Raw genomic sequence first — 25,728 nt, forward strand, 5'->3', positions numbered from 1 at the left:
CACCGCCAAGGCACCAGTTTCTCAGGGCCAGCGCCTGCGGGCAAAGAGAGGGGCTCCTTCGGCCCAGATTGAAGCCGAGGAGTGGGTAACCGGTGGGAACCCATCGCTACCAACACAGAAACCTTAGGTGCAGGAAAAGGGACCGTCACCGTCAACTACTGGGGAAAAGCAACTGCAGCCGTCCGTGGGAACCGTCTTTCCAGCCGTGTGTTTTACCGAGAACTGTGTCCCCGTCTCAGGCTGAGTGAGTACCACAGTACCACAGTGCCGTGAGGCACAGCGCTGCCCCCGCGTCCCTGCACCCCACCAAGCCCTGCACTGGCCCCGCCATCCCTCATCACCCACCTCATCACTGGGCCCCGGGACAACTACCCCCTACCCACGGAGGGGAGAACCAACAACTTTGCTGCTCCCTGTCATCGCTCCCGGGATCCCCATACAGAGCAGCGGTGGTGTCCACTTAATCACCACAACCGTGGGTGGCGTCACGGACAATAAACTATCCCAAAAACCAATCCCCTTTCACTCACGGGCGAGGAGCGCCGCTCGAGTCCCCGGGATCCGGCCCATCGCTCGAGCCACCGAGCAGCAGCAGGCCGCAGCAGCAGCGGCAGCCGGACCCGAGCAGTGGGAGAGCGCGGCGTCCCCTCCTCCGCCCGCGACAACTTGGCATCATGAACAGGATCTTACCGCTCTGCCGTTGGGTAGAGGTGTGCCTTGTTACCGCCGGAGGTGTCCGGCCAGAAAATTTCAGAAGCCGCCATCTTTGGCGCGAAAAGTTCCCGCTCGAGCGTCTTCTCGAGTAGTAGAGGCGCGAAGGCCAAGACCCCGCCCCGATAGAGGAGGGGCCGGAAAGAGGCTAAGGGGGACGGAAACAAGATGTCTGCGCCCGACGGAGCCGCTGGAGGAGCGGTGGTCGCAGCCGCAGTGGCACCCGTGGATGGGAATGGGCCTGCCCAGGTCCCGGCCGTGCTGGCAGGAGGTGCCGCGGCCCCCGCTCTCGCTCAGGTGATGCCGTTCTCCTTGCCCTATGCGCCCGGAGCTACCTGGCTACCGCAGTATGACGGGAAGCCTGATGCTTTACAGGTCTTCCGGAAAAAGCTTAATCCGTTGCTAGAACTATACCCCCTGACTGATAAGCAACGTGCAGCGGTAGTGCTGGGCCAGCTAACCGGCGCGGCTGAGCAGGAGGCGGAGACCTGGGCCGAGAGGGACCGGTTCTCTGTAGCCACCATCTTTGAGAAGCTACAGACTGCCTTTGAGACCCGTACCGAAGCTGAGCTGAGGATGCAGTTTTACCAGTGCCGGCAACGGTCTGTGGATAGCATTCGGGACTATGCTTTACGTCTGCAAACCACCCTCCGCACGCTAAAGCGGGTGGACACTATCAATGAGGCGGACAGCAACAAGATGTTAGTAGAGCAATTTGTGCAGGGGATGAGGTCCTCTGAGGATCGCAAACAGCTCCGGCTGTGGGCCCTGGAACACCCTGATGTGGACTTTGCTGTGTTAAAGGAACGGGCCATCAAGGCACTGCAACCCCCAGCTTCAGAAATCTTGGAGCCAGCCCCGTGGCCCATTGAGACGGCCCCTGTCGTGGTGGCCCCTGCCCTGCCAACCTCTTCAATACCTACAGCCCCAAGCAGCACGATGGAAGAACTGGCAGCTCAGGTCCGCCGCATGGACGGAGACCTCGCCAAGATCCTTGCTGCACTCCAACCTTTGACCAGATCCCAGCCTCCAGCAAAGATACAGCTTGCCGACAGCCCTGAAGATGTTCCCTGGATGCAGCGGAGGAGTGCTAACAACTCGCGGAACAGACCTCCAACCTGTTAGAAGTGCAGTAAGCCTGGCCATTACGTCCGACAGTGCCCGTTAAACGAGCAACCCCTGGGGCCCCGGGCCAATCCTCAGGAGTAGAACCCCGTGGCCCCCCAGACTGGCGGGACTGGTATATCGGGGCCCGGCCCATCATCCCCGTGGCTGTGGACGGCATACCGGTGATGGCTCTCTTGGACACTGGATCACAGGTAACCACCATACCATACACATTGTACCAGCGGTATTGGGGGATAGACGAGCTGGCACCCCCAGATACTAGTATAACACTGATTGCTGCTAATGGACTCCCATTGACCCAAGTGGGGTATAAGCAGGTGGCTATGACAGTGGGGCAAGCTGAACTGCAACACCAGGGTATGATTGTGATCATGAATGAACCCAGTGATCATAACCCGAAGATAGTGCTAGGAACCAATGTGATGGAGCACTGTATGGGTGATGTGTTGGCCCTACTGCAACAGCTGGCCGCCACGGCGGTGGGGAGCCGAAAGAGAGCTGTACAGCGTGAGATCCGAGCCTTGATGTACCGCCAGCATGTAAACTCAACAGGAGGAGAGATTGGTGGAGTGAGAGTGATGGATGTTGCTCCGTTGATTGTGCCCCCTAGGAGTGAGATGATGATTTGGTGTAGGGCAGCAGTAGGGCCTCAGGGCCGTGACTACCCTGCCATGATGGAGCCCATGCCCTCCAAGCACTGGCCCACTGTAATGGCCACCCGAGCGGTGGTAGACGTAAAGAAGGGGAGAGTGCTCGTGAGGGTACTGAACTGTGGGGAGGAAGAAGTCAGGCTTCCCCGGTATGCCACCCTTGCCAAGCTGCTCACCCTAGATCCCCACACCATCCACAAGGCCACTCCCTCAGTTTCCCCACCTACTACCAGCACTCCCCCGCCCCAAGGGGAGGTGAATGAGTGGCACCAACAGCTACACGTGGGCACTGACGATACCCCTACACATCACAAAGCAGGGGTATACAGGGTGATGCGGGAGTATGAGCAAGTTTTCAGCAAACATCCACTAGACTTTGGGCAGATCAAAGGGGTCCAACACCACATCCCCACCGATGAGCACCCCCCTATCAAGGAGAGGTACAGGCCTATTCCCCCTGCACATTACCAGTGTGCCAAAGATATGTTGAGGAATATGAAGGAGGCAGGGGTTATTCGGGACAGCTGTAGTCCCTGGGCCGCTCCGTTGGTACTGGTCAAGAAGAAGGATGGCACCATGCGGATGTGTGTGGACTACCGGAAGATTAATCAGATAACGCATAAAGATGCCTACCCACTGCCCCGTATTGAAGAGTCTTTGGCCGCACTGAGAACCGCGAATTACTTCTCTACCCTTGACCTCACCAGTGGGTACTGGCAAGTGGCAGTGGCCCCGGAGGACCGGGAGAAAACCGCCTTCACCACCACAATGGGGCTCTGTGAATTCAATAGTATGCCGTTTGGGCTGTGCAATGCCCCTGGAACCTTCCAACGGCTGATGGAGTGCTGTCTGGAACATCTAAACTTCGAGACCGTCCTGTTATACCTGGATGATGTGATCGTGTACTCTCAGACGTATGAAGCCCATCTGGAGCACCTTGCCGATGTATTCGCGTCCCTTGCCAAATACGGGATGAAGTTGAAGCCTTCTAAGTGTCACCTGCTGAAACCCAGAGTGCAGTACCTGGGGCATGTGGTGAGTGCGGAAGGTGTCGCCCCCGACCCTGAGAAGATCACTGCCATCCAGGACTGGCCAAGACCAACCACCGTGAGGGAAGTAAGGCAGTTTTTGGGTCTGGTGGGGTACTACCGACGCTTCATCAAGGGGTACACGAAGATGGCTGCTCCCATGCAAGACCTCCTCGTGGGACAGACCAAAGGTGGTAGACCCATCGGAGCCCCACTGGTGTGGGAGGACAGGCATGAGGAATCCTTCCGCCAGCTGAAAGCGGCCATAACTGGAGAAGAGGTCCTAGCGTACCCTGACTACGGCTGCCCATTCATCCTCTACACAGACGCCAGCAATGTGGGTTTGGGGGCAGTCCTGTCCCAGGTCCAGGATGGAAAGGAGAAAGTGGTTGCCTATGCTAGCCGAAAACACCGGCCGACTGAAAGGAACCCTGAGAACTACAGCTCCTTCAAGCTCGAGCTCCTGGCACTGGTGTGGGCTATCACCGAGCGGTTCCGCCACTACTTGGCCGCAGCAAAATTCACCGCTTTCACGGATAACAATCCGTTGACTCACCTGAACACGGCCAAGTTGGGCACGTTGGAGCAGCGGTGGGTGGCCAGACTAGCCAACTATGACTTCACAATCAAATACAGGGCCGGTCGTGTCAACATTAATGCTGATGCACTCTCTCGGATGCCCCACTTGTCAGAAGGAGGGTGCGAGGATGATGACCTCGAAGAGATCGAGTTGCCTGCATTTCACCAGCCACCAACTGAGAAGGTACATGTCCACCAACAACGGGTGAACCTGGATCCGCTGCCCAGTCAGGAGTGGCAGGAAGCTCAAAATCAGGCGCCCGCTGTTCGCCTAGTCAAGACCCTGGTGGAGCAAGGCGCTGCTGGGATGGACCCTGCCGCCCCAGCTGAAGCCCAACGCTTGTGGAAGGAACGGACCCGGCTGTATCTACATCAAGGGAAGTTGTACCGTGAGCTGATCAACCCGAAGACTCATGAGAAGATCCGCCAGTTGGTTATTCCCCAAGCTGATGTACCCACTGTTCTGCAGGCGTACCATGATGGTGCCGGACACTTCAGATGGAAGAAGCTGGAGATGCTGTTGAGGGAGCGGTTCTATTGGAGTGGGATGCGGGAGTCTGTGGAGGCCTGGTGTCGAGAGTGCGGTCCTTGTACGTTGAGGAGGAAGGACGAAGCTAGCCAGAAGGCTCCCCTACGCCCGATCATTACACATCAACCGCTGGAGCTGGTCGCCTTGGACCATGTAAAGCTCACCCCCAGCCGAAGTGGGTACACTTACGCTCTGACCATAGTAGATCATTACTCCCGGTTCATGGTGGTTGTCCCGGTCAAAGACCTAACCGGCCGTACCGCCGCTAGAGCGTTCCAAGCTTACTTCTGTCGACCCCATGGATACCCTGAGAAGGTGCTTACCGACCAAGGCCCAGCCTTTGAGGCGGAGGTGTTCCATGAGTTCTGTCAGCTGTACGGCTGCAAGACGATCCGGACCACACCTTACCATGCCCAGACCAACGGTATGTGTGAGAAGATGAACCATTTGGTCCTTGGCCTCCTCAAAATGTTGCTGTTCGAAGAGCGGAACATGTGGCCGGAGAAGCTGCCCGACTTGGTCGATATGTACAACAATATCCCGTCTAGCTCAACGAAGTGCACCCCAGCGTATCTGATGAGGGCTCGGCCCGGCCGACTGCCGGTGAACCTTGAAATGGGACTGGAAGCCCCAGAGACACTCCCCTCAACGGCTGAATGGGACACCCGGCGGAGGGTGCAGTACCGACAGATTCAGGAGTATGTGGAGAAGAATCTAAGTCAGAGTCGAGAACAACAGGAGCGGCGCTTCAATCAGAAAGCGTCTGCAGGCCCTTTCCAGCCTGGAGATGTGGTGTTAAAGCGGAAGAGGAAGACCCACAAGCTGGATGATCAATGGGAACAAACCCCATACGTCATACAGCCCTCAGGATGGGAGGATGGGAAGGCCTACCAGATCAGTCGTGACCAAGGGGGCACTTTGGCCACGGTTTCTTGAGACCATCTGAAAAGGTGCCCACCAGCATTGAGGGCAACGCCTGAAGTACCGGTTCCTCCACCAGCAGAGAAGGCAAAAGAGGTGATCCACACTGTGATGGGTGACTTCCCAGCAGATTGGCCTACACAGAACGGCGCGGTGATTCTTCCAGTGATACTGTTCCCACAACCTGTGGATGAAGAAGTGATGGAGGCGGTCAACCGTGAGCCAGAACCAGTGCCAGTGCCCAGGGATGAACCTGTACCCAGCTCCCCTATGCCTTCGCCTGCCCCACACGATAGCAGGGAGGAAGAACTGATTGTTCCCTCTGCCCCACTGCCTAGCCCCACTTACACCGGACCCCGGAGGTCCACCCGTCCCAACCTAGGTAAACCCCCACTTAGGTACAGGGAAACCGTCCCTTAAAAAGGGGAGGAAGTCTGAGTGCGTTTGAAAGTTTTAAAAAGTTTGCCAAAGAATAAAAATGAGAAAATGATTACCGTGAAAGTAACCTGATTATCTGCAACCGTGATTTGGAAACCGGCCGTTGCCGGCACCGTTTTCCCTGTGGGGACCATCTAGCTGCATAGGAACTCCTATGGACAACCCCGTGAACTTGCAGGGCAACCACAAACATTAGTGGCTTGTAAATAAAATCTGTTTGTTGCAGCTAACCGTTACCGCCTCCGGAGAGGCACGTTGGAGGGAGGGCCCGCAGTGGAGCAGGCTTGGGCCCAGCCACCACAGGAACCAGTGGCTACCCTCTGGAGGGGAAGGACAGATCCCGCTCGGGTAACTGGTTCAGGACTGGGGTCAAGATGTGCTGCCTGGGTTTTAGGGGCAGCATCAGGGCCAGGTTACTTGGGTGGGAGAGAGCGGCAGTAGCAACCGTTTTAATGTTACCGTTTTGCAACGTTTAAGTACGGAACCTCCCGATCTGGGATGATGTTTTTCTATTTGTAGGTGTGTTATTCTTTTTATATCTTTTCAGAAAATAAAACCGGTGTTGGACGGGCAGCCCGCGGACGGTCTGCATTTTGCTAAGGGGGAATGTGATGCCCTGGGCAAGCCAGGGGTCACAGGTCATAACACCACCACACCCTACACCCCAGATAGGAACACCAAGGCTAACCAAAAATCCTTGTTGCCTTCCTCCAGGGGCTGATGTCCACACCAGTGGGTGGGCCAGGCGGTTGGCTCCGCCCACCGAGGAGTTCACAGCCCTGGAGGCGGGAAACCAGGCAGTTCAAGCCAGGGGAGTGAAGTAAAAGGAAGTGGTAAAGGAGGACAGTGAGAGTAGTGACAGAAAAAGGAACAGTTAAGAAAGCCTGAAGTTGGTCCGGGTGTGTGCCCCGGACTGAGAACAGCAAGGTCGGCAGACGGCAGTGACTGTCTGCAGGAGAGGCTGCTTGGAGGTTGCCGGAAGGACCGTGGACGGGTGGTGGCCCGGCGGTACCGGAGCGGTATACGAAGAGCAGTCAGCACCATTGGCAGGGGCCTTTCGGATCCCAGCAAGGCTAGGAGTCACCGTGAATTTGCCAAATCCGTCAGTGAAGGGGACCTCTGGGTCTCCCAACAACCAAGTCCCGATTGAAGGCAACAGTCCAACCGTTGTAGAGAGACACCGCCACCGCCAATGCACCAGTTTCTCAGGGCCAGCGCCTGCGGGCAAAGAGAGGGGCTCCTTCGGCCCAGATTAAAGCCGAGGAGTGGGTAACCGGTGGGAACCCATCGCTACCAACACAGAAACCTTAGGTGCAGGAAAAGGGACCGTCACCGTCAACTACTGGGGAAAAGCAACTGCAGCCGTCCGTGGGAACCCTCTTTCCAGCCGTGTGTTTTACCGAGAACTGTGTCCCCGTCTCAGGCTGAGTGAGTACCACAGTGCCGTGAGGCACAGCGCTGCCCCCGCGTCCCTGCACCCCACCAAGCCCTGCACTGGCCCCGCCATCCCTCATCACCCACCTCATCACTGAGCCCCGGGACAACTACCTCCTACCCACGGAGGGGAGAACCAACAACTTTGCTGCTCCCTGTCATCGCTCCCGGGATCCCCATACAGAGCAGCGGTGGTGTCCACTTAATCACCACAACCGTGGGTGGCGTCACGGACAATAAACTATCCCAAAAACCAATCCCCTTTCACTCACGGGCGAGGAGCGCCGCTCGAGTCCCCAGGATCCGGCCCATCGCTCGAGCCACCGAGCAGCAGCAGGCCGCAGCAGCAGCGGCAGCCGGACCCGAGCAGTGGGAGAGCGCGGCGTCCCCTCCTCCGCCCGCGACATATATATCCCCCTCCTTGGCACATTCTGTTATATGTACTTATCCTGTTTTTTGTTCCCTTTCTGAGCCCCTCCTGGCATATTTGACGAAAAAAGAAAATAAAAAAAAACCCAAACATTTTACAAACTCTCCTCACCAAGAGCAGCTGATCAGTGGGGGTCCTATTGCGCTCACATAAGAAGCAATCACAAGTGGGACCCAGGCCTAATGATGACACATGGTCAGTATCACAAATAAATATTTACATTCAGGTACCTTATATATGACGTTGTCTCTGAGTCGTTTCTTTCTATTCTTTATCTTGTCCTTACACCATGATGACTTTTCACATTCACATCTCATCTCTGCAGAGTTCCATCATCTCCGGTCTTCTGCAGCACACCCCAACACGATGCCCCTTAAAATAGCAAAATGATTATAATACTCCTATTTAAAAAAAATCTGCACTGCGCTGTGCCCCAGAATAAATAACGGCCCCTCACGGTATTCTCTACACAAAATATGACCCCACACTGTCCCTCTCATGGTACATGCCCTCCACACTCCCTCTCTTTCCATGCTGAGCATACTCTTCACACTGTCCTTTACACTGTGTCCCCTTATACTGCCCAGTCTTTATACTGTGCAATCATCACACTCCCCCTCCTTGCTATGGCCTCACTCTGTCCTCCCATTCTGCCCCCTCTCCATACCGCCCCCCTCCACTACCCAGTCTCTATTCTGTGCTCCCTCACATTCTTCTCATCCCTTACTGTCTCCTCACTACCTCCTCCGTGTCCATATACTTTTCCTCTCACTCCCCATCCTGCCCACTTGTTCCTCATACCATGTCACTCATTATTGTGTATCCTCAAAATTTCTTTCCCGTTCGCCCCACATCCTCTCTCTCCCCATACATCACCCTTCATCCTCTCTCTCCCCATAAATCACCCCTCATCCACTCTCCCCCCATGCATCACCCCTTCACCCCTCATCCTCTCTCCCCCCACGAATCACCTCTCACTCATCACCCCTCATCCTCTCTCCCCTCACGCATCACCCCTCATCCTCTCTCCCCATGCATCACCCCTCATCCTCTCTCCCCATGCATCACCCCTCATCCTCTCTCCCCATGAATCACCCCTCATCCTCTCTCCCCATCCATCACCCCTCATCTTCTCTCTCCCCATGCATCACCACTCATGCTCTGCTCCCACGCATAACCCCTCATGCTCTCCTCCCACGCATAGCCCCTCATGCTCTCCTCCCACGCATCACCCCTCATTCTCTCTCACCATGCATCACCCTTCATCCTCTCTCCCAATGCATCAACCCTCATCCTCTCTCCCCATGCATCACCCCTCATACTCTCCTACCACGCATATCCCCTCATGCTCTCCTCCCACGCATCACCCCTCATCCTCTCTCCCCATGCATCATGCCTCATCCTCTCTCACTCCCATGCATTACCCCTCATCCCCTCTCTCCCCATACTGTGTCCAAAGAAATTTTTCCCTCCCCATCCTCTCTTCCATACTCTGTCCGCAGATAGTATGGGGGAGAGAGGGTGGGGGAGGGAACTGTTTCCATAGGTACCCCCCTCTCACGTCAAGCTGTTCCTCTTCCGCGTCTTTAGCTCCACTGGAGCACTTATCAGTGTCCTCTGCCACCTCTCCGCTGCGGCCCTGACTCCCGGGTCAGCAGTATGATCAGCTGACCTGATCACATGACAGCTGTTGCTCTGACCCGGAATTTAGCGCCAGCGTTCACAGTTTCAATTGTCCTCGTGTCTAAAGGCCCTGTCACACACAGAGATAAATCTTTGGCAGATCTGTGGTTGCAGTGAAATTGTGGACAATCAGTGCCAGGTTTGTGGCTGTGTACAAATGGAACAATATGTCCATGATTTCACTGCAACCACAGATCTGCCAAAGATTTATCTCTGTGTGTGACAGGGCCTTTACAGATGCAAGGACAATTGAGCAGTGGGAGCCACGCGCTGAAGATTCTATAAGTTCGGCTGTCAGCGTGACAGCAGCGCTCAGAGAATAACCGTCCACCACTATGGGGCCGCAAACGCAGCCCCCGGGGAGACATTATACTGCTGCAACAGGTAGCCTGACAGCGCCCCCCTCACAGTTGCGGCTGGGGTAGATGCACCACCAGCCCCACCCCTACATACTGGGTATGCTGCTGCATACCCGGTATATCCAGCACACGTGGCTAATTTGCATACAATGCAAATTAGCCATGTGTATAGTGGCAAAAGCAACACTGCCGGGTCCTCTGCTGCGGCGGTGACTTGGGGGGCCCGGTGAAGAGGAGTGGGGGCCCGTCCTACTGGGGGCTTAATAAACTAAGTAATTGTCCCTGGCTCAGCCGGGCCCCCTCCTCTTCACTGGGCCCCCTACACCAGTCTCAGTAGTAATGCCCTGATGGCGGCCCTGGAATTAAGTAATACAAATGAAAGTCAGAAACTTAGTAACATATTTTATAAGAGACATCAACTTTTTTCTTCTCCTGAACTGATCATATATTCTCGATTCACAGGAAGTCTGTCTCCAGTAAATACAGATTTTACATAACTAAGCTAGCAGAAGACAGTTGGTGCTTATAAAGTTCTATGGAAAACTGAAACTATAGTCCCAGGAGACCTTGCAACAGAATGTCTGTGTCTGCCGATAGATCTTCCCTCCGATATAGTACATTAAAAGCACCAAATGTCATTTCCTCTCTCAGTAATGTGAATGAATAATCTGTCATCACTGAGTGAAATGAAAGCGAAAGATCAGTCCAGGAGGTGAAAGAAGCAGATTTCTGTGCTAATATATATATATATATATATATATATATATTAAAATGCTGCTTATTTTAAAGGGAACCTGTCACCAGATTTGGCAGAATACTGAATATAAGAGGCCAGGCCGCTGTGTATAACGGAAAAAACACCTTTTTAATACTCACCTATGGGGCGGTCAGGTCCGATGGTTTTTGCTGCTCTCCAATCTGGCGTCTCCTCTCTCCGGTCCAGCGCTTCCACTCTGCTGCAATTGCCATCCTCCTTCTACCCAGCCCAATGTGGATGACGCATCTACGTCATTCACACAGGTCGACATTACGGTACTGCACAGGCGCGCTTTGATCTGCCCTGCTGATGGCAGATCAAAGTACTGCAATGTGCATGCACGAGGAAAGGTGAAAGACCGTATACACACTACAATACTGTGATCTGCCCTGAGCAGGCCGATCAAAGTGCACCTGCGCAGGACCTCAATGCCGGTTGGTGTACATGACATAGGCCCTGTCATGCACACGGGTCTCAGAAGAAGGACGATGGCGATCGCAGCAGAGAGGCGGCGGCAGACCGGAGAGAGGAAGCTCCGGACCGGAGATCAGCGACACCCTTCGGACCGGACCGTACATTAGGTGAGTATTATAAAAGTGTTTTTTTTATATTCTACACAGCCACCTGGGTGCTTATATACAGCAGTCTAGAATGCTGTTTATAAGTGTGACGCCCTGACAAAATCAGTTTGTCACAGAAAGCTGCACCTATCTTCCTGGTGCAGGATTCCTTCCTCCTTTGCCTTCCAACACAACCCCACACAGGTACATACACCAGCCACAAAAGCCTAGTCACCCCCTCAAGGACAATAGGGACACACCAGTGGGAGGGGCCAGGCAGATGGTGATGCCCACCTAGGGGTCCTGAGGTGTTAAAGGGAGGGAACACACAGTTGAGTTTTGGAGTGAGGAAGTGAGAGGAGTTAAGTGGTAGTCAGGGGTTGTAGCTCCCGGACTGCCAGACTACCTGAGGTGACTAGGTGGCAGACGGCAGAGCAGGGCAACAGACGATGGCGATCCGGTTGCGGGAGACCTTAAGTGGACCGGGGCAGGGTTGTAGCCCGTGGGTGCCGACAGCGGGAATCCGGTCCGGAGGCCGTGCCCAATCGGGGTACCTGGACCCCAGGACGAGGACAGCTGCAAGCACCTTGTCAATTAGCCAGCAGAGGACAAGATTTCAAGTCTTTATGAAGAAAAATAAGCACCAGGCACTCCAATTGATGTGAAAAAAGAATAAATTTTATTGCAACTTCAAACAGTTCAACGTTTCGGTCGCTGATTGGACCTTCTTCAAGAACCTGTCTTATGATGGTTGAAAAGCGAACAAAGGAAGTTCAAGTATGGATAAGAAACCAGGTGGGAAGTGGACCTGTTCTAAAAAGGTTTTGAATGGAAATTCACTTATAGCAAACTCTGTGTGAATCAGTAACCAGTAATGATGAGGATTGCTCCAGAAAGGGCAGAAATGAGATGTGCGGTATCCACCGCTTGTAATAAAGATAAGGTAATCTGGCTGATGTCACCGAATGGGCAAGAGTATAACATGCGGTATCCACCGTTTGTTGAGAGTGGGGTGACTAAGGTTGCCGTTACCAGGAAGAGAGAGAGAAAATCACATGGTATACACTGCTAGTGGAGAGCGCCACTCCACTAGCAGTGTATACCATGTGATTTTCTCTCTCTCTTCCTGGTAACGGCAACCTTAGTCACCACACTCTCAAGAAGCAGTGGATACCGCATGTTATACGCTTGGCCATTCGGTGACGTCAGCCAGATTACCTTATCTTTATTACAAGCGGTGGATACCGCACATCTCTTTTCTGCCCTTTCTGGAGCAATCCTCATCATTACTGGTTACTGATTCACACACAGGTTGCTATAAGTGAATTTCCATTCAAAACCTTTTTAGAACAGGTCCACTTCCCACCTGGTTTCTTATCCATACTTGAACTTCCTTTGTTCGCTTTTCAACCATCATAAGACAGGTTCTTGAAGAAGGTCCAATCAGCGACCGAAACGTTGAACTGTTTGAAGTTGCAATAAAATTTATTCTTTTTTCACATCAATTGGAGTGCCTGGTGCTTATTTTTCTTCATATGGACTTGGACCCTACCTGAGCACCCATACCCTCACAGAAGTGCCGTGACAATCTCTTATTAAGATTTCGAATCTTGTCTCACTAGAAGCCCAGATAGAGCGAGACAGAAGCCCAACGAGGGGGATAGGGTGTCTGCAAGTACCTGCAAAAATCCCAAGGGTCAGATCTCGCGGGCCACAGCTCCTACAGCAAAGACACCGGGAGTGGACTTTTCCCGTTTTATGTGGACTAGTCAACACTTGAGACACCAAACTAGAGTGCAGGAGGAAGGGCCTCTGTTCTGTTCCCTGGTGTGCGGGACCCGAGCACACCCCTCCGGAGGCTACCGGTATCCGGCACTTGGTTTACTACTTGGACTCTGTGTGACTTATTTAAAAATTGAGTACACCGGTATCATCCGGTCCAGCCTGCAGACTGTGCCCCAGCATTCCACTCCACCTACACCTGGGCCCCGGGACAACACCTCCCCTACCCGTGGAGGGGATACCATCCTGCTTCTCTGCTCCATCAGCCCCGGGTGCCCCATACCAAGGCAGCGGCGGTGTCACCAACTATCACCGCAACCCACGGGTGGCGTCACTGACAAACTCTCCCCTGTAAATAACCCCTTTATTACGTTGTGGGCGGCGGGCTGCTGCACGAGCCCCCGATCCGGCTGCCACTCGAGCCACAGCCACGACCCCGGATCCGAGCGTCTCGCATAGACCCCTGCCATGTTCTGCGCCCCCGCCCCCGTGACATAAGATCTCAGTGGTGGTGGCCGCAGCTTATAGTCGCCAAATCTGGTGACAGGTTCCCTTTAATGTGTACTGTTGAGTTATATAATAAAAATTAGGATGACGGTTACTTTTTAAACTTTCGATCTTTGGGAGTTCATTTTTTTCGATAACAGTGAGTTATATTTACATTTGCTACGAGGCTGGTAAACAATTGTTTAACCAGTATTTACACAAGGAGGTAGAGGTCAATGAAAAAAAAATGCTACCAGCAATAGCAAAGGTCAGCAATTTGGAGTATTAAATCATTGCATGCACAGTCAGGCAACCTCATGTTTGTACTGTACACTCCTCTTTGCTCGCCTAGAACTAGAATTGTCAGCAGCATAAGGAGTAAATTATCGGACTGGTGCCAGCAGAAGACTTTAGCAAGCAACGCAGAAGAATGTTAAAATCACTCACATTTAATAGTAAAAAATAGTAGAAATTGGTTAAAAGCAAAGTCTCAAAGGTCAAAGTGAATAATGGACAGTCTTAGGGCGCATTGACACGTCAACAAGAAAGATTTTCATAAGTGTGCCGGATCTGTCTGATTTTAGTCCATTTTTGATCCATGTGTCACTTTCCACCATCCATTGACATCAGCTTTCCTCACATGAGTAAGGGCTCAGTCAGACATCAGTTTTCGAGATTGACGTCTATCTATTCACATAGGGAACACGTACTTATAAAATAGCTTATGCGGCTGTTCACAGGCCCATGCATTTTTGTCAACCGGGAGGTGTGCACAAAATTTCTGATTTTCATCAGTCTTGGATCAAACTTGCCAATGCAAGTCTATGGGTCTGTGAAAAAAACTGGACTGCACTTGGACACCATACCTGTACTGTTTGTTTTTTCACAACCTTTTATAAGAGAAGAGTGAGAAAGCTGATAAAATCTGAGCAAACTCTGATGAAACTCTGCTCAAAGGCACTGATAAAACTTGGACCAATTTTTGTGTACGTGAAACATCACCAACATCTAAATGAGGCTTACAAAAGCTGGCAAGGTTCCGAAAGTTTCTTTCAGCTATCTGTCAATAATAAATGAACTGCAAACAGATGTCATCCATGTGCTGTCTATTTTATATTTTTGCAGAACCAATTCACAAATTGGACCAAACTCAGGCACGTGCCCAATTTTTTTTTTGCGTAGTATCGGACAGGTAAAAAAGGGCCATCTTAAAAGAGCCATAGTTATAATTTGCCACTGTGGTATCCATAAAAAAACACAGATGGGGCCTGAACTCAAAAGGAGTAATTGTCAATTTGAAGCTTGCAGGCATAATTCATTTATTTTCTAGCAAAGTTGAGAAATCTGCAGTAAAAAAAAAACCTAACATATAGAAAATTGATGCAAAAAGGCGCAAATTAAAAGAAGAATAAGGCGCAAATGAAAAAAACACTAAAACTAGACAAAAAAAGGCGCAAAAACAAATATTAATCGAGCCCATAGTGTTCTGATGGCATCAATACCCATACTTTACCTTAATAGATCTCAAAGGGAACCTGTCACCAGATTTATCCCCTATAAGCTGCGGCCACCACCAGTGGGCTCTTATATACAGCATTCTAGAATGCTGTAAGTGCCCAGACCCAACTATATAACATAAAAAAAGACCTTTTATTATACTGACCTGCAGTGCTGTCGGGTCCGATGGGCATCACTTGTCTTAGGGGCACTTTGCACACTACGAAATCGCAGGTGCGATGTCAGTGGGGTCATGTCATAAGTGACGCACTTCCTGCGTCGCTCTCGACATCGTAGTGTGTAAAGCCTAGATGATACGATTAACGAGCGCCAAAGTGTCGTAATCGTATCATCGGTGTAGCGTCGGCGAAAACCATAATTACCTTGCTGCGACGGTCCGATGTTGTTCCTCGTTCCTGCGGCAGCACACATCGCTGGGTGTGAAGTCGCAGGAGAAAGGAACATCTCCTACCTGCTTCACCGTGGTTCCTGTCGGCTATGCGGAAGGAAGGAGGTGGGCAGGATGTTTACGTCCCGCTCATCTCCGCCCCTCCGCTTCTATTGGCCGCCTGCCGTGTGACGTCGCTATGACGCCGCACAGCCCGCCCCCTTAATAAGGAGGCGGGTCGCCGGCCAGAGCGACGTCGCAGGGCAAGGTGAGTGTATGTGAAGCTGGCGTAGCGATAATTTTCGCTACGCCAGCTATCACCACATATCGCTGTTGCGACAGGGGCGGGGACTATCACACTCGGCATCGCAGCATCGGCTTGCGATGTCGTAGTGTGCAAAGTACCCCTTAGTCTGGCACCTCCTATCTTCCTTTCATTGCTGTCCTCCTTCTCAGCTCCATGGGGATGACGCATCTACAGTAATGTCATCCACAGAGAGGCCTCCATTGTGCTCCTGGCAATGTGCACTTTGATCTGGCCTGCTGAGCTGCTGAGGGCAGCGCAAAGTACTGAAATGCGCAGGCGCGGGGAAAGGTCAAAGACTGCCTGCACATGCTCACTACAAAACTTTGATCTGCTCTCAGCAGGGCAGAGAGATTTGCGCCAGCACAGGAGCACCATAAAGGCCTCTATGTGGATGATGTAAGTTTCGTCATTCACCTGGGGCTGGGAAGGAGGAAGACAACTGCACAAGATGGAGGAGGTGCTGGACCCGAGACCAGTGACGCTCATAAGATCGGGCTGCCCCACAGGTGAGTAAAATAAAGGTGCTTTTTACATTCTACAGAGCGGCTTGGGCTCTTATATACAGTATTCTGGAATGTTGTGTATAAGGGCTAGAGTTGAGCGCGGTTCGTGGTTCGTGGTTCTCCAGTTCGCGGCTCGAGTGATTTTTGGGCTGTTCGAGATCGAACTAGAACTCGAGCTTTTTGCTAAAAGCTCGATAGTTCTAGATACGTTCGAGAACGGTTCTAGCAGCAAAAAGCAGGGCTTTTTACAGCTACAGTGAGCAGGAGCCATCGCTGGCAGCCTGCCACAAGCTGGTAACCAAGATAAACATCGGGTATCCAAGCAAAGCGCTTTGGTTAGTAACCCGATGTTTATCTTAGTTACGTGCAGGAAGCCCACACTTTCCCGCTCAGCTCGCTCCACCCCCTCCTGCCCGCGGCATGTACACATACATACACATACACAAACACACACACACACACACATCCACCCCCCCCCCCCGCCCGCCCGCCCGCCCGCCCGCTCGCTCGCTCGCTCGGCTTACCTGCGGTGATGAAGTCCCGCCATCCCGACCTCAGCGCTGTCACTGTCCTCCATGGCCGCCGCTTGTCACATCACCTCTCGCTTCCGACCCGAGACTGACACTGGCGGTGACGTCACGGACCTCTCGCGATACTTGATGTGAAGGCGCCGGTCATTGACCTCAGTGACAGGGGCTGTCAGTGTGCTGGAGATCAGCGCAGGTAATGTACCTCACTGACAGCAGCACTTCTCATGCCCTGCAGTGACCTGGGCTGACCCATTGATGTTAGCTCAGGTCACTGCACTGCTCTCCCAGCCAATGGGGAACATCCTGCTCTTCATTGACTGGGACAGTGTGCATCGTCATGGCAACCCCTTGGATTACACCAGACCTGGATTTGTTTTTCAATCTAATAAATTGGTTAAAGAGGGAATGTTTTGGGGAGTGTTTTTTCAAATAAAAATGTGTTTGTCGTGTATTTTTTTTTATTACTGACTGGGTTGGTGATGTCGGGTATCTGATAGACGCCTGACCTCACCAACCCCAGGGCTTGATGCCAGGTGACATTACACATCTGGTATTAACCCCAAATATTACCCCGTTTGCCACCGCACCAGGGCGCGGGATGAGCTGGGGCGAAGCACCAGGATTGGCGCATCTAATGGATGCGCCACTTCTGGGGCGGCTGCGGCCTGCTATTTTTAGGCTGGGGAGATTCCAATAACCATGGACCTCCCTAGTCTGAGAATATCAGGCCCCAGCTGTCTGCTTTACCTTGGCTGGTGATCCAATTTTGGGGGACCCCTACGTGGTTTTTTTTTTTAATTATTTATTTAATTTAAAATAACAGCGTGGGGTGCCCTCAGTTTTGGATTACCAGCCAAGGTGAGGTTGCCAGCTGTGGTCTGCAGGCTGCAGCCGTCTGCTTTACCCTAGCTGGCTACAAAACTAGGGGGAACCCTATGTCATTTTTTTTTTCATTTTTTTGGCTAAATACAAAGCTAAGCACCCCTTAGTGCCACATGAAAGGTACCAAAGGGTGTTCCACTTTTTCTCCATTTTTTTCTCCACTTTCTCTCCACTTTTTCTCCACTTTTTCTCCATTTTTTTCTCCACTTATTCTCCACTTTTTCTCCTCTTATTCTCCACTTTTTCTCCACTTTTTCTCCACTTTTTCTCCTCTTATTCTCCACTTTTTCTCCACTTTTTCTCCACTTTTTCTCCATTTTTTTCTCCACTTTCTCCACTTTTTCTCCACTTTTTTCTCCACTTTTTCTCCTCTTATGCTCCACTTTTTCTCCTCTTAATCTCCACTTTTTCTCCACTTTTTCTCCACTTTTTCTCCACTTTTTTCTCCACTTTTTCTCCTCTTATGCTCCACTTTTTCTCCACTTTTTCTCCACTTTTTCTCCACTTTTTCTCCACTTTTTCTCCACTTTTTCTCCTCTTAATCTCCACTTTTTCTCCTCTTATGCTCCACTTTTTCTCCACTTTTTCTCCACTTTTTCTCCACGTTTTCTCCACTTTTTTCTCCACTTTTTCTCCTCTTATGCTCCACTTTTTCTCCACTTTTTCTCCACTTTTTCTCCACTTTTTCTCCACGTTTTCTCCACGTTTTCTCCACTTTTTTCTCCACTTTTTCTCCTCTTATGCTCCACTTTTTCTCCACTTTTTCTCCACTTTTTCTCCACTTTTTCTCCACGTTTTCTCCACGTTTTCTCCACTTTTTTCTCCACTTTTTCTCCTCTTATGCTCCACTTTTTCTCCACTTTTTCTCCACTTTTTCTCCTCTTAATCTCCACTTTTTCTCCACTTTTTCTCCACTTTTTCTCCACTTTTTTCTCCACTTTTTCTCCACTTTTTCTCCTCTTATGCTCCACTTTTTCTCCACTTTTTCTCCACTTTTTCTCCACTTTTTCTCCACTTTTTCTCCATTTTTTTCTCCACTTTCTCCACTTTTTCTCCACTTTTTTCTCCACTTTTTCTCCTCTTATGCTCCACTTTTTCTCCTCTTAATCTCCACTTTTTCTCCACTTTTTCTCCACTTTTTCTCCACTTTTTTCTCCACTTTTTCTCTTCTTATGCTCCACTTTTTCTCCACTTTTTCTCCACTTTTTCTCCACTTTTTCTCCACTTTTTCTCCACTTTTTCTCCTCTTAATCTCCACTTTTTCTCCTCTTATGCTCCACTTTTTCTCCACTTTTTCTCCACTTTTTCTCCACGTTTTCTCCACTTTTTTCTCCACTTTTTCTCCTCTTATGCTCCACTTTTTCTCCACTTTTTCTCCACTTTTTCTCCACTTTTTCTCCACGTTTTCTCCACGTTTTCTCCACTTTTTTCTCCACTTTTTCTCCTCTTATGCTCCACTTTTTCTCCACTTTTTCTCCACTTTTTCTCCACTTTTTCTCCTCTTATGCTCCACTTTTTCTCCACTTTTTCTCCACTTTTTCTCCACGTTTTCTCCACTTTTTTCTCCACTTTTTCTCCTCTTATGCTCCACTTTTTCTCCACTTTTTCTCCACTTTTTCTCCACTTTTTCTCCACGTTTTCTCCACGTTTTCTCCACTTTTTTCTCCACTTTTTCTCCTCTTATGCTCCACTTTTTCTCCACTTTTTCTCCACTTTTTCTCCACTTTTTCTCCACGTTTTCTCCACGTTTTCTCCACTTTTTTCTCCACTTTTTCTCCTCTTATGCTCCACTTTTTCTCCACTTTTTCTCCACTTTTTCTCCTCTTAATCTCCACTTTTTCTCCACTTTTTCTCCACTTTTTCTCCACTTTTTCTCCACTTTTTTCTCCACTTTTTCTCCACTTTTTCTCCTCTTATGCTCCACTTTTTCTCCACTTTTTCTCCACTTTTTCTCCACTTTTTCTCCACTTTTTCTCCATTTTTTTCTCCACTTTCTCCACTTTTTCTCCACTTTTTTCTCCACTTTTTCTCCTCTTATGCTCCACTTTTTCTCCTCTTAATCTCCACTTTTTCTCCACTTTTTCTCCACTTTTTCTCCACTTTTTTCTCCACTTTTTCTCCTCTTATGCTCCACTTTTTCTCCACTTTTTCTCCACTTTTTCTCCACTTTTTCTCCACTTTTTCTCCACTTTTTCTCCTCTTAATCTCCACTTTTTCTCCTCTTATGCTCCACTTTTTCTCCACTTTTTCTCCACTTTTTCTCCACGTTTTCTCCACTTTTTTCTCCACTTTTTCTCCTCTTATGCTCCACTTTTTCTCCACTTTTTCTCCACTTTTTCTCCACTTTTTCTCCACGTTTTCTCCACGTTTTCTCCACTTTTTTCTCCACTTTTTCTCCTCTTATGCTCCACTTTTTCTCCACTTTTTCTCCACTTTTTCTCCACTTTTTCTCCACTTTTTCTCCACTTTTTTCTCCACTTTTTCTCCACTTTTTCTCCTCTTATGCTCCACTTTTTCTCCACTTTTTCTCCACTTTTTCTCCACTTTTTCTCCACTTTTTCTCCACTTTTTCTCCTCTTAATCTCCACTTTTTCTCCTCTTATGCTCCACTTTTTCTCCACGTTTTCTCCACTTTTTTCTCCACTTTTTCTCCTCTTATGCTCCACTTTTTCTCCACTTTTTCTCCACTTTTTCTCCACTTTTTCTCCACTTTTTCCTCCACGTTTTCTCCACGTTTTCTCCACTTTTTTCTCCACTTTTTCTCCTCTTATGCTCCACTTTTTCTCCACTTTTTCTCCACTTTTTCTCCTCTTAATCTCCACTTTTTCTCCACTTTTTCTCCATTTTTTCTCCACTTTTACTCCACTTTTTCTCCACTTTTTTCTCCACTTTTTCTCCACTTTTTCTCCTCTTATGCTCCACTTTTTCTCCACTTTTTCTCCACTTTTTCTCCACGTTTTCTCCACGTTTTCTCCACTTTTTTCTCCACTTTTTCTCCACTTTTTCTCCTCTTATGTTCCACTTATTCTCCACTTTTTCTCCACTTTTTCTCTACTTTTTCTATGGTCGGTCTACCCATTAGCTCTGCCATGCATAGTGTAGCTCTACACCTACTGCACATGTTACTTTATGATTGACATCTCTTTCGTACCAGAGCTGTCTAAGTCTACTCTGACCCCATATTTGTCATTACTATATTGTCCTTGTACTGTATTATGACATTTGTATCATGTGTTTCATTTCTTGCTGTGTTGCAATTTTTTTGCTGCATCCCAATTGTACCTCTACATTGTTCGAGTTTATGTTATTGTTCTCTCACTCTTATGTGATACTGATTATTGTCATTTTTCATGATTACATGCAGATAAGTCCAATCTGACGAAGGCTCAGGCCGAAACGTCATTTGTAACTTGTTTTGGACAAAAACATATATGCTTATGAAAAAAAAATTTTCTTAATACGGACCAATAAAGAGTGATTTTGCATTACTATCCGTTGTGACTTACTGACTTAGTCTGGGAGATATAGAGTGCCGAGGTTACTCACTAATTTTATCTATTATTACCTCTGAGCACCTATATACCAGTGAGCAGAGCTTCCTCTACAGTAGTTCTCCTGATTAGGCATGCCCTTACCTCATGAGCAGGGCATTGCAGCTTTGGTAGCAACCATTACGACATGGACTCTGCTGCTGTGGACCCGGGGAGAGTGAGTGCAGATTCATTGCACCCACACTCCTCACATGAAGGGTCCGCACTCCTAGAAAATGGGGGATACGTTCCCTGAGTGTCTCCCCCCCCATATTCTAGACGGTCCAGAGTCGTCGTGGGACCCCTTTATTTTTTTTCTTACAATAAATTGGTGAAAGAGGAAATGTTTTGGGGACTGTTTTTTCAAATAAATTTCTTTTGTCGATTTTTTGTTTTTGTTAGTACTGACAGTTTATGATGTTGGGTATCTAATAGACGCCATGACATCACAAACTGCTGGGCTTGATCTCAGGTGACTTTACAGCTAGTATCAACCCGATTTATTACCCCGTTTGCCACTGCACCAGGGCACGGGATGAGCTGGGGTGAAGCGCCAGGATTGGCGCATCTAGTGGATGCGCCACGTCTGGGGTGCCTGCGGCCTGCTATTTTTAGGCTGTGAAGGCCCAATAACTATGGACCTTCCCACCCTGAGAATACCAGACCACAGCTGTCCGCTTTACCTTGGCTGGTGATCCAATTTGGGGGGTCCCCTACTTTTATTGTGTAATTATTAATATTTATAAAATAATTATAAAAAAGAGCCTGAGGGGACCTCCACATTGGATCCCCAACCACGGTAAAGCTGCCAGCTGTGGTTTTCAGGCTACAGCCGTCTGCTTTACCCTAGCTGGCTATCAAAAATGGGGGGACCCAACGTAATTTTTTTTTTTTAACTATTTTTTAAATAGAAAAAATTAATGGGCTTCCCTGTATTTTGATTGCCAACCAAGGTAACGGCAGGCAGATGGGGGTGGCAACCCATAGCTGTCTGCTTTATCTGCGCTGAGAATCAAAAATACCGCGGAGCGCTACGTCATTTTTTTAAAGATTTATTTTTACAGCACTGTGATGTCCAGCAATCAAAATACAGGGAAGCCCATTTTATTTTTAGTTATTTAAATAAATAATTAAAAAAAATATATGTTAGCTCCCACTGCATTTTTTGTATTGCTAGCTAAGGGTAATCCAAGCAGCTACTGGCTGCTAACCCCCACTGCTTGGTGTTACCTTCACTGGCAATGGAAAATCCAGGGAAGCATTTTTTTTTTTTTTTGCCAAAAAGCTACAAAAAAAGGACGTGAGCTTCGCCATATTTTTGTATGCTAGCCAGGTATAGCAGGCAGGTGCTGGAAGAGTTGGATACAGCGCCAGAAGATGGCGCTTCTATGAAAATGCCATTTTCTGAGGCGGCTGCAGACTGCAAATCGCAGCAGTGGGGCCCAGAAAGCTCAGGCCAACCTGTGCTGCGGATTCCAATCCCCAGCTGCCTAGTTGTACCTGGCTGGACACAAAAATGGGGCAAAGCCTACGTCATTTGTTTTCTAATTATTTCATGAAATTCATGAAATAATAAAAAAAGGGCTTCCCTTTATTTTTGGTTCCCAGCCGGGTACAAATAGGCAACTGGGGGTTGGGGGCAGCCGTACCTGCCTGCTGTACCTGGCTAGCATACAAAAATATGGCGAAGCCACATAATTTTTTCAGGGGGCAAAAAACTTCTGCATACAGTCCTGGATGGAGTATGCTGAGCCTTGTAGTTCTGCAGCTGCTGTCTGTCTGTATGGAGAAGAGCAGACAGCAGCTGCAGAACTACAAGGCTCAGCATACTCCATCCAGGACTGCATGCAGAAGTTTTTTGCCCACCAAAAAAATGACGTGGGCTTCGCCATATTTTTGTATGCTAGCCAGGTACAGCTGGCAGCCACGGGCTGCCTCCAACCCCCAGTTGCCTATTTGTACCCGGCTGGGAACCAAAAATATAGGGAAGCCCGTTTTTTTTTAATTATTTCACTTATTTCATGAAATAATTAAAAAACAAATGACGTGGGCTTCGCCCTATTTTTGTGTCCAGCCGGGTACAACTAGGCAGCTGGGGATTGGAATCCGCAGCACAGGTTAGCCCGAGGTTTGTGGGCGCCTCTGCTGCGGATTTCAGTCCGCAGCCGTCCCAGAAAATGGCGCTCTCATAGAAGCGCCATCATCTGGCGCTGTATCCAACTCTTCCAACAGCCCTGGAGCCGGGTGGCTTGTTGGGTAATCATGAGTTAATACTGGCTTTGTTTTACCAGCCAGTATTAAGCCAGAGATTCTTAATGTCAGGCACGTTTGACCCGGCCATTAAGAATCTCCAATAAAGGGTTAAAAAAAGACACCACACAGAGAAAAAATACTTTAATAGAAATAAATACACAGACACATTAGAGACTCCATCTTTATTACCCCTGTCAGCCCTCCACGATCCTGCTCTTCTGTCTTCTTTCTTTCTAGTGTAGTAGTAGTGACGATTGTAGTGAGGGGCATCACTTGGGGCTGGGGAACCTCCATCCTAACTACAATGCTCACTACAATCGGGAAGCAGCGTGCAGCCTTCACTCCGTGAGTGATCACTGCTGGCTGCTAGCGGTAACAGCGGTAACGCTGACAGACGCGTTACCATAGCAACGGTGCTCCCGGAGCCGCGGTTAGCGGTGACGTCACCGCTAACTGCGTTGCTATGGCAACGGTGATCTCCGTTAATGACCGGCTGTGTCAGCCGGTCCCTAACGGAACGGGGAGTCGACCGTGTGCTAGAGCATGTCGCCGGTACACGGCGATACACATATGTGCACCGTGTACCGGAGAGATGCACTCGCAGGTCCTACATGACGTGTCATAGTCATGTGACCAGTCTGTAGCCAATGAGATAATAGCCACGTGACTGGTCACATGGCTATTTTGACGTCACGATAGGTCCTGCTTCTCTGCTGGCAGTGCAGGTCACCGGGAGGATTCAGCGATCATCGGATGGAATAGCGGCAGGAGACAGAGTGCAGAAGGGATCGCGAGGACCGGTAAGTGTTATGGCAATGTTTATTAACTGTTTGTGTACATTTATAATGCATTTTTATGTGTTTGTGATTGCCTCCCATTATAGCCTATTGGTTCTAGTTCGGTTCGTCGAACGTTCGACGAACCGAACTCGAACGGGACCCCCGTTCGGCGAACCGGCCTCGAGCCGAACCGGGACCGGTTCGCTCATCTCTAATAAGGGCTCACCTGTGGTCACTGTAGCCTAAAAGAGAAAATCATTGTGACAGGTTCCCTTTAAAACTGTGGTTTCAAAAAGAAATCCACTTTTCGCTATTATTAGGACATATGGATTGGAAGAGGGATCGGAAGAGGGATCGGAAGAGGGATCGGAAGAGGGATCGGAAGAGGGATTCTTGTCCTCTCAGACCTCGCCTGTATTGATTTAATCAATTTTTGTCATCTAATATTCCTTTCTGAATTGCCAGAAGTAAGTTTGCCGGTGACAAGAGATGATTGTCAGGAGATAGAGGAGCTGGATTAGAGGTTTTCACTCTGCTGATCAGTGAATTCTCTGCACACATTATTTTGGCTCCTGTGAACCTTCCTGCTATTCAGTTGTTAGTAAAGGGTTATGTCTCCCCAACATGTTGTCAAGAAATGTGAAATCTCCAACCCAGTCTGCTCTATGATTTACTAACTCGCCATCATAGTCTCATGTGCCTGTGAATCAGTAATCTAGTTTTGTAATTAGTAATACAGCAAAAACTTCATAAAGACAATATATTCTGACATATTGGAAAAGCCTTTCACTTACCGGAGTGTAGAGTATAGAAATCTGCCTGAACCAAGAGAAAAACAGCTAGAATCAGTCCAGGGAGGGAAAGAATGTTCTGATCCTCCCTTTGGTGTGTTTATGGGTATAGTGTCCTCTTTGTTCTGTTACAGCTGCTGATACAGCAGGCTTTTATAGGAAATGGCAAATAAAAGTTAAGAATTTATAATAACCTGAACAAGTTTAACAACTTAGAATAACTAAATTATTTAATTCTTTAAAAAAAAAAAAAAAGTTGGACTACGGTTGCTTTTCTCCTGCTCTCTGCAGCCTGTAAACTCCTCTCCCACAGTTATGTGTTAGGCCTGATGAAGGTGCAGATCTTCAGACCGAAAGACTGACATTTTGTAACTGAATTGCCACAATAATAATTTTTACCTTTTCATTACATGAGTGCAGGTGTTAAATATTTTGGTGAGGGGGAAACAGAGATTGAGAAGGGGTTTTCCAAGTAGTGGACTATATTTTGCAACCTTCCGGAACAAAAAAGTCTGAACTGTGCTGTAAAGATTGCTTAGATCACTGGCTGATTCTTCATTTGTGTTTTTTTAGTCAATATTCTTTTTTTTTAACTTGTGGATATCTTTTTGCGCCTAATTCATCAACTTGGTGATTCCCGCATTATACAATGCTCAAAAATATCTTGTTTGTTCTCCCTTTAAACAATTTTTTTCTACTTTTTAAACCAAAGAGTTTAATTTTTTTTTTTTTTTTAAATGTTGCAAAAAGTAATTAAATTTTGGGCATACATTTGCACAAGTTTTACGACTTT

The 25,728-nt window shown here is 49.0% G+C and overlaps 1 protein-coding gene across 2 annotated transcripts in view; it reads right to left on the reverse strand.

The window, feature by feature from the left end:
- Positions 1–25,049, reverse strand: part of LOC142290490 (retinol dehydrogenase 16-like) — a 118,432-nt gene extending 93,383 nt beyond the window's left edge. Inside the window, exon 1 of one of the 2 annotated variants that reach the window (XM_075334451.1) lies at positions 24,939–25,049. The gene's annotated coding sequence lies outside the window, so the exon portion shown is untranslated. The remainder of the gene's footprint in view (positions 1–24,938) is intronic. The other variant, XM_075334450.1, reaches the window with a different exon arrangement.
- Between the last annotated feature and the right edge of the window lie 679 nt (positions 25,050–25,728).

The sequence above is a fragment of the Anomaloglossus baeobatrachus genome, chromosome 2 (genome assembly GCF_048569485.1).
Source record: "Anomaloglossus baeobatrachus isolate aAnoBae1 chromosome 2, aAnoBae1.hap1, whole genome shotgun sequence".
NCBI classification, from domain to species: Eukaryota; Metazoa; Chordata; class Amphibia; order Anura; family Aromobatidae; genus Anomaloglossus; species Anomaloglossus baeobatrachus.